Raw genomic sequence first — 14,883 nt, 5'->3', positions numbered from 1 at the left:
GGCCCAGTGGGTGAGTTTTGTGTCCTTGGTGCAAAATTCGTGCTTGGTGCAATTACCTTTTACCAACGGTCTATGTAAGCAATTTTCTGATGGTGGTAATTTGCAACAATAATTTTTATTGCATATTTTTGTGCCCTTTTTAGGTCTCTGTGCCAACAAGGGATTTATTTTAAAGTGATCAATTATTTATGAATTTCACCGATTTGAATCAATAGGCATGTTAAGATGAAATAACATCAATGTGAAATCAATTTCATAAACTGGACATCATAGATATATAATGATAACAACGCACACGGGGATTGTGATTCAAACACATTAGTTTATGTAATTTCATCCAGAGTAAAAAGAGTACAAAAAAGACATAAATTAAAGCAATATATCATGAAAACAGGGGACGGAATTAAGTCCTCATTTCATCTATATATACACATCTATTCCTAATTGGTTTGAACAGAGATGCAGCTTTTTCTTAAAAACACAATCTGCTGTACATAACGGATAACTTGGAATTAGATGGTAAAGTCGACGTTTCGGTCTTGGGTGGTGTCAATCCGTCAGACCATCTTCAGGACAATGATTGCTTAAAAAAGGGACTCCTAAACAATACAATGCAAATAGTTACAAAAATGTAAACATAAGTGCACTAACAAATCTATGTACAAAGTTTAACCCGTGTGCGAGCAATAAAGTTATCAATGTCTTTTATCAAAAGTTATATCAAATGTCTGATATTGAAAATGCTATTATCTTTCAATCATTTCAACCAATTGTTTTCTGTGCTAATAGATAATTTATATCAATGGTCATGTTTACTTAGAGGTCTCATTAGCGTTCTCACGTAACTTTATTTAAAATCATGTGAGTATTTACACTGCAAATCAAAAAACATGATTCAAAATTTAGTCAAAGAGAGTTGTCATGTTGTGTGAAAGAAATTATCATACCATGTGGAGCTTTGGCATCAGCAACTGCCAGATCGTGATAATGCGGGAATCAATCCTGCCGAGATTTAATTTCTGTACAATAGAAATAGATGATGGTGTATTAACTATTCAATCACCTATATGTTATTTCTCTTTTTCTGACTATGTTTATAGATTCCAATCGTGGTAATGGTCGTATGGATCTATTTAAGAGACCCGATTGTTTGCCAGTTTATTCACAATTTGTGTAATACAGTGATTTTCAAAGCTTGAATGAATTTTACACATTATATATACCACAGAGAGAGGTGCTACAGCTTAAGGATAGGGGCCTGACTAGTGTATATCACAGCAGGGCAAAATAATGAACTTTCCTATCTCTTTGCCCAAGCCCTCAAGGGTATATTGGGTTTGACCCCTATTTAATATTCTTTTTAGGTCTCGGCTGTGCAATTTTTACTTTGTGCAAAGTTGTCACTTCTCATTTGACACCGTATTTATTGATGGATTTCAGTACAGCAAGGCAAATCATGGCGCCTCTGTATTTAACCTTAAACAGGTAGCCAGGAGACCAACACTGCGCACACAGTGATGAAGGGATTCACTGGAACAAGCAGCGAAGTCCGGGGCTCCAGCTGTGGTCTGGACTGGGAACAGAATCCGGCCCTGGCAAACTGCTCAACTGCCCCCCCCTCCCCCCCCCCCTGAGGGGGAGTGCTGCCGAGCAGCTTGGGAGAGCCGGTTTCGGCCGATTTTGTTACAGGGGGGATGATTTTACCGATCCCCGGTAACAAAACTGCCCCCCCCAGGGGTCTAAAACCGGCACCCACCCTAGCGGCCTACCGGGGAAACGCCCGGTGCCCGCTATGGCCAGTCCGGCCCTGGTCTGGACAAGAGAACCCACCGTCCTCCGCCTCCATGGAGCTCGCTTAAATGAACTGCATGCCGGCTGCAGCCCGAGCGTTTCCAGTAAATACTGGCAGATAGAGATAAAGGAGCAGCAGCATTGTTGTGGAGGTGGCTTCACGCCGAACGTGGCAGACGCAGAGCGCGTGGCCTGATCAATTAGCCTTTTAAAAAACATGAGCTGAAGCTGTCCGGGACACGTTGTATGTGGTGTAAATGCAAATTGTTCTACTTTACTCTTTTAAAACGGAGATGTCTTGAGGTAAATAGTGCACGAGGGCTGCATGAACTCCAGGGTTGAGGGGGCGACTTAAACATTTTGATGTGTACCTCTGAACTCCAGCGTAAGTCCACCAGAGTGAGGGGTGTTTTTATTTCCTTTACCGAGAGGCCCCTGCATTACTTTTTGCTATTTGTTTTCTTTGAAAGCCCATTTGAATCGTGCTGTGGCCAAACAGATGCAGCAACATTTGGTCGTGTTTCGGGACAGCTCACTGAGTGGTGCGTCCACGGGCCCTGCAGTCGAAGGGTGTCATCTTCAGCAGCTCTACGCTCTGTCGCGCCCCCAGCAGGCCTTAGAGCAGAGTTCTTCAATCTGTGTGGCGCGACCCCCAGGGGGACCGTGGCGTCATAGGAAGGGGGCGCGCATTCCCCAGCCTTATTGTCGGCACACAACAAAGATTGCTTAATGGCATCAGTCCCGAGCTGTAGTACCAGACAAAGCCTCGCACTGGGAGCTGCTCTAAAAGCAAACATATTGTGGATACTCCTCACCTGTTGATGAAGGGGGATGGGTTTTGGCGACCAAGATGAATAGGAGGCAGTCAGGCTCAGCGGGAGGCAAGTGCCAGCTTAATTGAGCCCAGCAGGCCTGTTCATGCACTGCGTCCACAAGGAAAAGTGGGAGCTGGGCTGGTGGGGTGGGGGGGTGTATAGAGGGCCGTTCTAACCGAGGGGGAAATGGGATGGAAGTCAGAGGCCAGAACCACCAAACTACGAACTTTCCTTACGTTCTGCTATCTCAAAATGTGTCATTTTTCCTGTTTATATTTCACTTGTACTTAATCTTGCATTTTGTAAGAGTGTTTGCAGGCCATGACTGAGAGCCCTGGAGTTCCTTGTTCAAAGGAGTCTGAGTTTCTCACAGTGGCCGTCAGTGGGGTCATGAAGGTGTTTAGAATACATGACCATCCAGTCCTTGGCCTCTCTGAAGAACAAAAGTTATAGTTTTCAAGTTGCAAGTGTAATTCTGTATAAATGCATTTTCAGTTCAGGAACTCAAGTGGTACAAATTTTGGTGCTCTCTACCGGCTGACAATCTAGGATTCCCAGATGCCTGCAGCTGGTGCAGTGGCTTCATGAATAAGGGTATTCCTATAATAGTTTTTTTTACAGTGTTTAATAATGCAATAGCTAATGCTGTAAATGGTGCGTTACTGAAGCAAAAAGTCATAGTGCCAATCTCTGAACTTAACAATGTCCAGGGATATTGACTGTAAATGTTCAACTCATTGTGTCAGTTGCTTCTTACATCAGAGAATAACAATATTAATTCCTATTTGTAAAGCACAAGCATATCACCCTCTTAAAAGTTTGAAAGCACTGGGGGACATCAGGGAGATAAGTGAGCTATTGCCCAGGGTCACATGATGCTGAGCTGAGCTGCCTGCTGGCACCAGAAATCAAACCGTGAACCCTGTGCTCCGGAGTCAGCCACTCTGGCCGCTGCGCCACACCTTTCCCAAGGTACATTTGTTCCCGAAATGGTATTGTGTGGTGCATCTACACAGAATTTTAAAATCACACTGAACAAGAACACCAAAAATAGAGCCCCATCAAAAATCCAAGGTCTGCTTCTTGAATCAGACCCCATGCAGAGATGCGGACAGCTTCACAGAGAAGGTGAACAGAGGTGCTGCCCCTTGAAGAGAAGTATTGGCATTGCGGTTGTGCCAGAAATGCTACCTGAAATGCTACCTGGTCTGGACAATGGAAGCAGGCATGAGCAGTGGAGATGTATGTACACTCGAAGCAGGATTGGAAAGTGGAGAGGGGAATCATTACAATCAGTGGATGACCCTTGTGGCCCTTTCAGCATATAGCGAAACTGCAGTGTCCAGTTCCATTAAAAACACAATGTTTTGCAGCGTTATTTTTGTTTGGCCCAACAATGCAAAGCATTTTAAATGGGGCTCTATGTTACTTCATATAATGTAGCCTCTCACAAATTACCACTCAAGGAAGGGATGTATATCTGGCTTGAAGAGTTCCCTTCTCTTTCCTTCAAGCTTGCTCGTTTCCCGGAGGGCCCTCGGCAGTGGCAGTGAGCTGTCTGCACGGTTCTATCCATGGATTCTTGGACCTCAATACACATTCCTTTATGAAATGCCCCTTTTTTCCGCAGTAGATACAGAGGCCTTTCTTCCGCCGATAGTCCCTCTCTTCGCTCGTGAGAGAGGAACATACTGTTCCCACTTCCATGGGCTCCGGTCGTACTACATGCGGGCTTTCCATATTCCGGGCCGGTTCCGGACGCCAGGAGCTTTTGTCTCTTCTTCGGTTTTCTCCTTTATGCTCGCTAAGACGATGATCCAAACGGAGAACGAGTGTTATTAAATCCTCGCATGTCACCGGCTGTGGTTCTATCTGGGCCAATACGTCCTTCATGTCTTCCCTTAAGCCCCGATGGAAGATGGCCAACTGTTTTGCTTCTGGCCATTCGGTTTCTGTGACCAATCGCCGAAAATTGTTGAGGTATGCTATCAGATCTCGATTCCCCTGCCTCAGGGTCCTTATCAGCCGTAAGCGTAGCTGCTCTACGATTGAAAGTTTTCTCAAAGTCTTTTATAAAAGAGTCCCAATCATACAGCAAGGGATCATCTCGCTTCACCAAAGGCACAGCCCACTGTGCTGCATCCCCTGCCAGATAGGAGATCAAAAAGGCTACTCTGGCATGATTAGTGGCAAACGCCTTAGGTTTGCAGGAAAAGTGCAGCATTATCTGCGTCAGGAAAACCTGGACTTTACTACTTTCCCCGTGAAATCTTTCTGGGGTGGCCAAGGGAACAGGGGTGGGGATCTCTACTACCAATGGGGACGAATGTGATGCTATTGGGATCCCTACATTAAAAGGGATTCTCTGCATCCTGTCAACGGTAGCCTGTAAGGCTGCAGTTTCTGCTCGAGAGGCTACTAGTTCGGTTTGTACCATCTGTAAGGCGGCTAGGACGTCTTCTAAAGTCGCCATGTCTAAACTCTGTACAACGTACGACCGGGAGGATATAAACCGTGGGCTGCTTACTCTGTTGTGGCCGGAATCCTCAGGATTGTACGTTGCTCTATAAGGGTCAACTTCTCGACACCCCCACGGTCTGATATATAATTACAGACTCCATGGAGTGGTCCAGCGGCGGAAGGAAAGGATGGGGATAGCAGGGATGGAGACCTGTGGAGACAGAACGAGACAGCAATCAGTAACTCCCTGCCTATCTTCCTTCCTACTCTACCCTGCTCCACCCATTACTAGTGAAAAGAACGGTACCTGTAAAGGAAGAAAACACACAGCGTCTGACAGTGGACCCACAACACTTAAGAATGTACTCACAGCGATCTAGAGTAAAAGAAGATGCAGCATTAGCACTAACACCCTTACCCCTCGCTGACCGCACAGCCCTATCGCCAGGATGACACCTACCCTGGAGTTAAAGAATATGGAGAAGACAGGGGAGCGGAAGAGCCGACCTCCTGCTCACTCTCGGAACCCCTGCTGCATAATATGAGAAAAGAAAACAGTATAATTCCGTAGGTCTTTATCATTCCATAATTAGGTATTATGCACATGTAATTCGGACACACATCTGCATTGTTTCATGAGACAGTGACTAGGTTCCATCACAGTGCTTTGTGCCATTCAGAAAACATCAGCATCAACCACAACGAGCTTAGGTAAGTTCTGGCACGTACCCTTGTAGTGCTAAGAGTCAAATAACTTCAAATGGTATTGTAATACAAACAATGATTCGTAGCAGCGCAGCGTTGTTAGCAATTCAGCACCCAGCGTGGTTTTATACTGAGCACTGCAAACAAGGTTAATACTGGCGCCCCTCTTCCCCGCAGGAACTTCTGCCTCAGAGCTCGCCAACGAAGGAAGAATGCACCCAGGGATTAATTCTCAAAAGATCTCCCGTAATCAGTCTCTAATGATCCCTAAGGTTTGATCAGAAGGTTGAAAACGGGGCAAGACTGAAGCCTAGTGACCATAGACTCCAACGGTAAACGTCACACTGAGACACCCGATCCGGGTCTCATTACTGAAGGGGCGAAAAAAGGCTGCCCCCTCGCCTCGCCACCAGAACCAAAGCTGAGCAAGTCCGCAGAGAAATAAGCGTGGTGCTCAGAGAACCCTTACCAGCCTCCGCGACGTCCAGCGCAGCTCTCGACATAGAGTAAGCGGCACTCGGACGGATACCCGGAACCTCTTTGTGCGCACCTTGCGCGTACGTCCTGACGTCACAGCCGTCAGGGATTCGCCAAGGCTCATGGGATTTGTAGTTCCTTCCTGGCACCGCGCGCTCGAGCGCGGCTTGGCAGTGTTCCTTGAGCCCCCTTCGTGTGGGCCTTGACAACTACACATCTGCCTTTTGATCCTTCTTTGATTATCTTAAATACAATCTCAAAAACAACCCGCAATTGCACCACATAGGAAAAATTGCCATTGCAAACCCTTCGCCTAGAAGCTCAGAAACCCATACCACATCAAAAAACAACCACAACATACACAATCTAAACAGCCTCAACACAGTATTTGATATGCAAATGGCCTCCGGACTACCCAGCTTTCTAGCTAATAGGGTCATTGTAATAGGACTTCCAGGCAATCATACCACACTTTTTTTCTTTTGCTCATCTTGCCAAGATTCTCCTCCTAAATCTGTCACCAGAGGACTCATAGCTCCAAAAATAATTTGCATAAAAGGTAATTTCTGATAACATTCCTGCTATGGTTACTGCTGTCATACATCTCTCGATCATGGTCTTAATTTAATGCACCACATTTATCCCAGCTTCCTGCTCAGTCTCAGACGCACCCCTCCGCAAAGCTTTGCTGGCTACAAATTTCACCAAGGCATTTTTATATGCCATCCATGTTGACATCACTAATAAATTCTCAACCAAATCCCAGACCCTCACTCTCTGTGATGTGTATATGCTGACACAAAATGAAAGAATGCCCTTTATTTCTGACAGAGACTTCCAACTGCAGATTCCTCACCATTTCAATCAATCAACCAATCAGGATTTATAAAGTGCTTCTAATCACCCGATAGGGTATCCAGTCACTTGCAGGTTCCAGAAGGCTCATTCAAACAGCCAGGTCTTGAGGCCTGTTTGGAATTCTGGAAGTTAAGTTGTCCAGAAGGGTGTGGGGAGGCTGTTCTAGGTCTTTCCTGCGATGTAGGAGGAGTGTCCAACACTTCTGCTTCGGCAGATGTGGGGAATGTGGGCAAGTGATAGGGAGGCGAAGCTTAGCCTTCTCAATGGTTGGTGGAAGTTCAGGCAGTAGTTAATGTAGGCGGGTCCTTGGTTGTGTGCGGCCTAGTGTGGGTGTGGGTCAGCAAGTTGAATTGCCATCTCTTCTGAACGAGGAGGTGGGGTCTGATGTAGGTTCATCAGTGGAGCTCGAGAATAAGTTTAGCTGTGGCATTCTGGATGGGTTGAAGTCTATTTAGGAGGTGAGCTGTAATTCATAGATACCTCAGAAATTCTGAAATTGAGTGTGCAAGGGGAATGTCACCTCCCAAAATAGCAGTTTTTTAAACCTTGTAAGGACTGTTGTAAACAAATGTCTGTGACAAATACTCCTCAAGTTTGCCTGTGGTGCCTGGGTCTAAGGCTTGCAGTGACTGCGTGTCAATGACTACGAAGGCCATATGAGACTGCAAGGTTAAACTCTGTCAACAAGCACCGCAAGACTCCACAACAACCGTTCCTAGTCTAAGGGTCGGTCCTGGTCCCATAAAAAATCCAAACGTGACTGCCCTTCTTGCAACTCACATACTCCTGAGAAGGTGCATGGCCTTCACCATGCTTCTTGATCTCACCCACTCAGTCAATGTCATAGTATGTGTATCAATAAAGCATGTTATCACCCGCAAGTTTATTCTGGTTTTGAGCACGTGTATGCACTTAGCCCTCTCTAGGGTAGGTCGATTAATTGAAAAGACAGGTCTTCATCTTCTTGCAAAATTAAAGAAGAGAAGAGTAGACTCTGATGTGTAGTGGGAGGCTGTTCCATGCTTTAGGAGCGACGGGAAAACTCCTGTCTTCCTGGTTCCATGTATGCGTGAGATGTATGTGAGTAGAAGTTCTGTGAGTAGAGGTGCTCGGATGCTTAGTGTAAGGAAATTGAACTGATCTGATAGAGATTTCAAGCCACAAAATTCCTTATCTTAAAATTATCCCCAGACTGGATCCATACATTTTTCATGAGCAGTACTCAAGCATTCCAGTAGGTGGTATTGTTCAGCTCTGCGTAGCGCTGCCTGCACCAGAAGTAACATGCGTGATGCCTATATAGGTGCCATCCCAGTGTACTAAAGTTAGTTCTTTTCTTACTGTGCCAGTCAGCACAGATCCGGAGAAAAGCTACACCCAGTCACTTTTGACCCACCTTTCTTCAACCCTTTTGTCGAAGATCAAAGATATTGTCTCCTGGTGTACAGGGATGCCTACAAGGATGGCTAGATTCAAGCCCTGTGGCTCTGGTAACCAAAAATGTTGTATGTCTCTGGTGCATTGAGTGTGCTCACTACGGCAATCCTTGCATCGATTGGCCATAGATATTCGTTGCAGTTGAAGTCATCCCACTCCGTTAAGTCCCAGAAGACTTTGCCTTCATCCTGTCCGTTAAACTCATCTGACAAGATGAGGGAGCGTCATCTGTTGAGGTCTGGCGCCATGGTTGAGCCTGCACCTGGGCCGTCACCATGCCTCCCCGAGTATCCGGGAGCCAGAGTGACCCCACTGAATGCCACAAATGTTATGAGGCCATCCACCTCATATTAGCGATGTCTGTCTCGGAAGGAGCGCCGTCGGGGCCCCGCTGGTTAAGAAGGGGACCCTACTGGTCATCCTTCATGTAGGTGGTAAAACCCTCTATTAGATGCTGGAGACCATTACCAAGTCTAGATTTCAAGATGGCATCATCAGTGTACAGGAGTACTGGTGTTAGACGTTTGGTGTGTCTGTATTTATTTATTGCACAAAACTCATCTACCCCGTTAATATACAATGAGATCAACAGGGGCACAAGGACGCAGCCTTGCCAAACTCCTCTGGTTATTTTAAACCATGGTGTGACTTCTACCCTAGACCCGTAGCATACCCTTGATGTTAGCTGTACATATAGCTGTGACAAAAAGTTAATGATTTCAATGGATGCCCCCATCTTAACCAGTGTCCGCCACAGCTTGGCGTGATTTACTTGATCAAATGCGCTGCTCAAAACGGCAGAGCATAAATAGATGTGGCCCTCTTTCACAAAGGTGTATTTGCTAGAGAGGAGATGGAGGTTAATACATTTTTCAGTGGTGCCTAAATACCTTTTAAAGCCATATTGGGCATTTGTTAGTATCTGATTATCTATCACCCAGGATTCTAACCTTTCCATAGGATTCTGCCTATTAGTTTGACTGAGGAATCAAGTAGAGATATGGGGCTATAACACCTTTCGTCCCTGTAGGAGAGTAAGATCTGCTTCTTATAGTTACCCACACCTTTTGCTAATGTAACACTGTTTTCGACTTAGTCTGACTGGGATCCTGCTATTCAGGACCCCAGTCTAGCTGCTTTCTCCTCTAAATTGATTGCATGTACTTTAGGTACACTCCAGATTAGATTCTGGGGTACACTTATAAGTCCCTAGTATATGGTATACTATATACACAGGGCCTAGGTATTCCAGAGGCCTCCCAGGGGCTGCAGCATGTATTGTGCCACCCCTGAGAGACCATTAAAAATGACACCACAGGTCTGCTACAGCAGCCTGTGTAAGGTGGTGCATGCACCTCTTACTTAGATATAGGTTCACTATATCTATTCTATATCACTGCACATATAAACCTACCAGTCACCCCTATGGCAGGCATTATCAATCCTAAAGGCAGGGTGCTGGGTTTTATGTGAGAGGGTGCACCTGCATGAGCAGAGCCCCTATGCAGCCAACCATATATATTTAAGTGCATTATAACCTCGTGGTAAATGCTAACTTTAAAACGGCTGCATAGAAACATGTCGTGTTTGGTGTCAAACACCTTGCAATCATACCTCCACACCAGTTACTGGTGTGGGAGGTATGATTCCATCCTCCTAAAGGGACATATGCGACACACCGGTACACCCGGTACCAGCTTTCTCGACCTGGGCATCACAAAATGGATGCTGCCAAGCTCGAGCAGGGGAAGGCTTGAAAATAGGTTTCCTGTCACAGGGAGGTGTGACCACCTCCCAGACAGGCTTTAGTGTATTGGGGCTGGGTGGGTGAACTCTGAGAGTGCTTTGAAGTCTGCAGTGGGGGCACATTTGGTGTCCCTGTGCATAGTCCAGCTCAAACTGGTTGCAGGAGCCATTTGCTCCGGCTCCGGCGCGAAACTGGACAAAGGACATTGGTGTAGTCACCCCTCTGTCCAGACCCTCCCATAGGTGGGTTCCCAGAGTTTGTCCCACCCCTACCTTGGGTATAAAGTAGGAACCCCTCACTGCAGGACTTTAGATTTTACCTGGACTAAACTCTGCTACAGAAAACAAGTACTTCGACGATCTGCACGAAGCTGGACGACTGAAGAATCTCACTTGGAGTAAAGGAGTTACTCCCCTGCAAGGCAGGCACCTAAACGCATCTGACCGGTTTGCATCTCCTGAGCTCCTTATGACTCCGAATGTAGCTTTGACTTTCCAATGGGCTCTCCTGGTTGCTCCAGATGTTCCCTGACTCTCCATAGCTTGGAGAGTCCCCAGGAACTTGCTGGTCCTCACCGAAGTATCTTTCCTCTGCCTGCATGGGTTGCAGTTGGCAAGGCTTGTTGGTGCCCACTCCGTACACTGACCCCCCAGCACTCAACATCCTTTGTGAGACAGCTGACCTCTGGACTTTGGTCATCGTCGACGTCTCACTGTGAAGTGACCCAGACTTTGTCCTATCTGCTTCCAGGTTCTTCTCACCTCGGATCCAGGCTTGGATCCTACCGGACACTTTTCATCTTCCCGGCAGCCGCACTTTTCCACATCACGCCATTGAAAACGATGAAGGTTCCCGACATCACTTGACTCCAATGCACCGGGCTCCTCTGGGATAGGCAACACAGGTATCTCGGTACTCTCAAGGGTGCTGGCTTTAGAACCTTCTATGTTTAACTGGGTTTGAAGTGTCCTTAATCTTTAAATTCCAACCGTGACTTTCTCATAGGATTGTACGGAGCTGGCATCAGTGTTCACACACTGCACCCATCCTCTGTGGGTCCCCTGTGTCACTACTTTGGATGGTTCCTTGGGGTCACAGCGATTCTACGTGCTCTAGGCACTGTGTCTAGTCAAGTCGTGGTTGTTATACCACTTTCTTAGTGTATAGTTCGGTCTCCCCCTGGAGCCCGCTGTGTATTGTGCTATTTGTTGTCGTTCTAGTGATTTAATATTGTGTGCTTTGTTCTCTAATCTCATAAAGAGGTTAGTAGAGAGTGTTTAGTAATAAATACATATATTTTATATATCCCTTGTGTGGTTCTCCTTTCATTTGTTCATTCAGGAGGTTCTAATCTGGTAAAACAAGCTGCTTGACATTCCTTCGAGACGTAGCCTGAAGGCTGCTCTCCATAGCTACCACTAGGATAGCTTTCAATAAAGGTTGTCTTTAACCTAATCATCAATAGTAGTGGTCAGCATATACCAGGCCAACTTCTCACAGTCCCCCTGCTCCCCTTTTTAAACAATTATGTAAACTAGGGACTATCATGCTTTCTGTCCAGGATGTGGGCACATATCCTCTGGCTGCCGCATTGCATATTTGCATCAGTATAGGGGCCCATAAATTAATATGTGATGTAAATGTTTTGATTGGGACCCCATCTGAGCCAGGTACCTTCGTAGGAGCACATTTTCTCAAGCAGGTAGTAACCTCTTCTAGACTGAGGGTTTTAGGTGTGATTGTCTTACAAAGCATATTGCTCCAGGGGTTTTCTGGGTTGAAAATGCAACCATAATGACTCATCCAGTTAGCCTGTTGGACTAAAAATTCAACCCGGGGGATTGATGAAGCCTTTAATAAGGGCTGGTTTATAGTTTTCCAGAAAATGGTAAGATCGCTTGTTTCCGTTGCCTGTTGCAATATTGCCCATGCTTCCTCCTGCAGCTCCGCCTTACGTTTCCTTAGTGTTTTCCTTAGCGCTTGCTTGTAAGCAAGTACCAGGGTTAAAATCTATTCCCTATTTCTTATTTCTGGGGTGGGAATGAAGGGCTTTCTTCAAGTTCTGGTTTGCACTAGACTAACCCCGTTTAAACCACCTAATAAGTTTGTTGTCAGGCCTTTTACCAGTAGATCTCAAGTTACCCGCAATGACTGTTACTATTTTGGTAAAAGCTTTTATAGTTTGGTAGGGCAAGGAATTTTATTAAGTGCAGATAGAAAAATCCTCGGGATAGTCCTTTAACACCTTTTCAATTACCACATCTCAGTTGCTATTTGTCCACCTGAGGCTAGTGTCATTTGTACCATGTGTTTCAATATCTTCCCCCAGTTGTGGACCTTTGGTCCAATGTGTTTTATTATTAAGCGATATCAACAAAGGATAATGATCGCAAAAAAAAGTGGGACAATGTTAAAGTATTCCACCTATCCAAGTCCTTCTACAGAGATCAGGATGTGGTTGATAGAAGAACCAGAGCGGTTCCCCTGAAAAGAGGATATCCATTTTCTCTCACTGTCCGGTGTATGTTCCATGAACTCCAAACTATATTTGAAGATCAGCTCATTATGAGCCTCACCATAAGGATTGTGTGTGAAATTTGTTTTGTTTACCCCTATGAATGTTGTATACCAACATATCTTACTAGTAGGTTTATCGCAGGTTTCTATATTAAAATCCCCAACCCATATATAAATGCAGCTATCTGAAACATTGCTCTCAAAGAATTGCAATTCTCTCCCAGATTATCAACAACCCTATTCCTTGTGTTGTCAAAAACATTATTATAAAATTTGATCACAATGTATTTGGCTTTCTCAGTGGCCTGGAGATGAAATATCTCGTATAATTGTGAATTGAGGAGACCCTTTTTCACTGTTAAAGGGGCGGTGGTAGAAATTAGTTAAGCTAGACCCCCCTTGGCTCGTCCATGGCTAGAGGGGGTAACTGGTGTACTAAAGATCTTCTTATACCCATCTAAGTAAAAGTCCCCCGTGTGCCAGGTTTCCTGCAAACAAAACAAGTGGGATGTTTTAATTACGTCTATCCATTCCTTATTTCCATTTCTATTTTTAATACCTGCGATGTTCCAGGTCCTAATTTCTACTTTAGTACCCACACTGTGTGGGTGTGAGGGACCCTGCCCATCCACATTGGTCGAATCCGCCAACATTTCACAAGTTGTTGCCAAACCAGCGGAAATCTGGTTTTAAAAATTAAACTGGTTATCATATGGGTCAAAATGTGGTATCTGGCCTGTGAAATGATTAGGTTATTTCCCATATTGTTCAGGGGAGACCCCTGATGCTGTGCATTTAGGCCCTTCTTATCCCTTACTGATTCCATTTTGTTGTGACCTTCCAGTCAGTCACAATCATCAAGATAAGACAAAGGGGTATACCTATTAACAAGGTCCAAAGGTCTCAGGGCTAGATGAAAACCCCCTCTGACTAGGGCTCGGCGCCTGGGGAACAGCCAATGGCTTAATTGAGGGGTCTGTGCCATAATCTGGGCTCTATAAAAGAAACCTAATGGTAGAGCCCGAATGTGGCTATAGGATCAGTCACCATTAAGTGAGGCGAGAATTCTCCCTGCCATTGATGGCCTATTAAAATGTATTATAACACAGTCTCCCTCCAGGGATTTGGCTTCTTTACCTATCCAGTTTACTCTTTGGAGCATGTTAATCCAACCTCCCAGATGGACCCTCGCCATTGAGTTAGAATCTAACCAGTGCATGCCCTTCTTCTTCAATTGACTAAAACTTTCAGTAGAACCGGCCTTGAGAGGTGGGTCATTACCAGGTATTATAACATAAGGGGTAGATTCTGGTGGTAGGTTGTGTGTAATAGTGTTTACCGAGCAAATTCTGGTCGCCCGACTAACTGGCACAATGGTTTGGTCCAGTTCAGGTGGCCCATTTCGGGCTATGTAAAACCCCCCACTGCTTTTATCCTGTTTATGGTACCAGGTACTGGTGTCATTCCTGAGTCTTACATAACCCTCTCGTTAGAGGCCTGCCAGTTATGGAGTATAATTGGTAGATTTTTGGCCTGTTCACTTGGCTCCCTCATAGCACTCCTCTCTATCTGATCACAAACAGCATGTTAGTGGTATTTGGCACAGATAGTGAGTGTGATGAGTGTGATGTCAGCCCCTGTAAGTCTCTGCTGGGTGCTGGCTTAATAAAACTTGTCAATGCTAGTTCTATAGTACCTAGACAAGCACAAATTGGTTCCGATTTAGCATCCAGAGCAAAATAAATTTCTCATACAGGGAGTCCATCAATCTCTCCAATTTATCCTTTTCCCTAGGCGTACTACCACTAGATTATACAGGAGCTGTAGGTTGGGTGATATTTGCCCTGGTCTTTCCCCTGGCCAGTTTGGATTTGGATTTACTGCTCATCTCCAAACTCTTCCTTTTACCAACCCCCACAAAGCCCTTAAATGTTCCCACCATAGCTTTAGGCTCTAGAGGGACGGGCGCCTTCTGGGGCCTAGGTCGCAAAGTGAGGTCTTCCACAGATGCAGTTTGTAGTGCTGGCAAATGCCCTTCCATGACCTGTGCAACTAGTGGAACAGGCATCTCCCTAG

General features: G+C 45.5%; 1 protein-coding gene across 1 annotated transcript in view; it reads right to left on the bottom strand.

The window, feature by feature from the left end:
- Positions 1-304: 304 nt before the first annotated feature.
- The window catches only part of LOC146772950 (SLAM family member 9-like), a 282,152-nt gene continuing 267,573 nt past the window's right edge, over positions 305-14,883 (bottom strand). The window contains exon 5 of the mRNA XM_085638142.1: positions 305-599. The gene's annotated coding sequence lies outside the window, so the exon portion shown is untranslated. The remainder of the gene's footprint in view (positions 600-14,883) is intronic.

Source organism: Triturus cristatus, chromosome 12, assembly GCF_964204655.1.
Source record: "Triturus cristatus chromosome 12, aTriCri1.1, whole genome shotgun sequence".
Lineage (NCBI taxonomy): Eukaryota > Metazoa > Chordata > Amphibia > Caudata > Salamandridae > Triturus > Triturus cristatus.
Note: the sequence above shows the minus strand (reverse complement) of the source record. Positions and strands in the feature narration are given on the sequence as shown.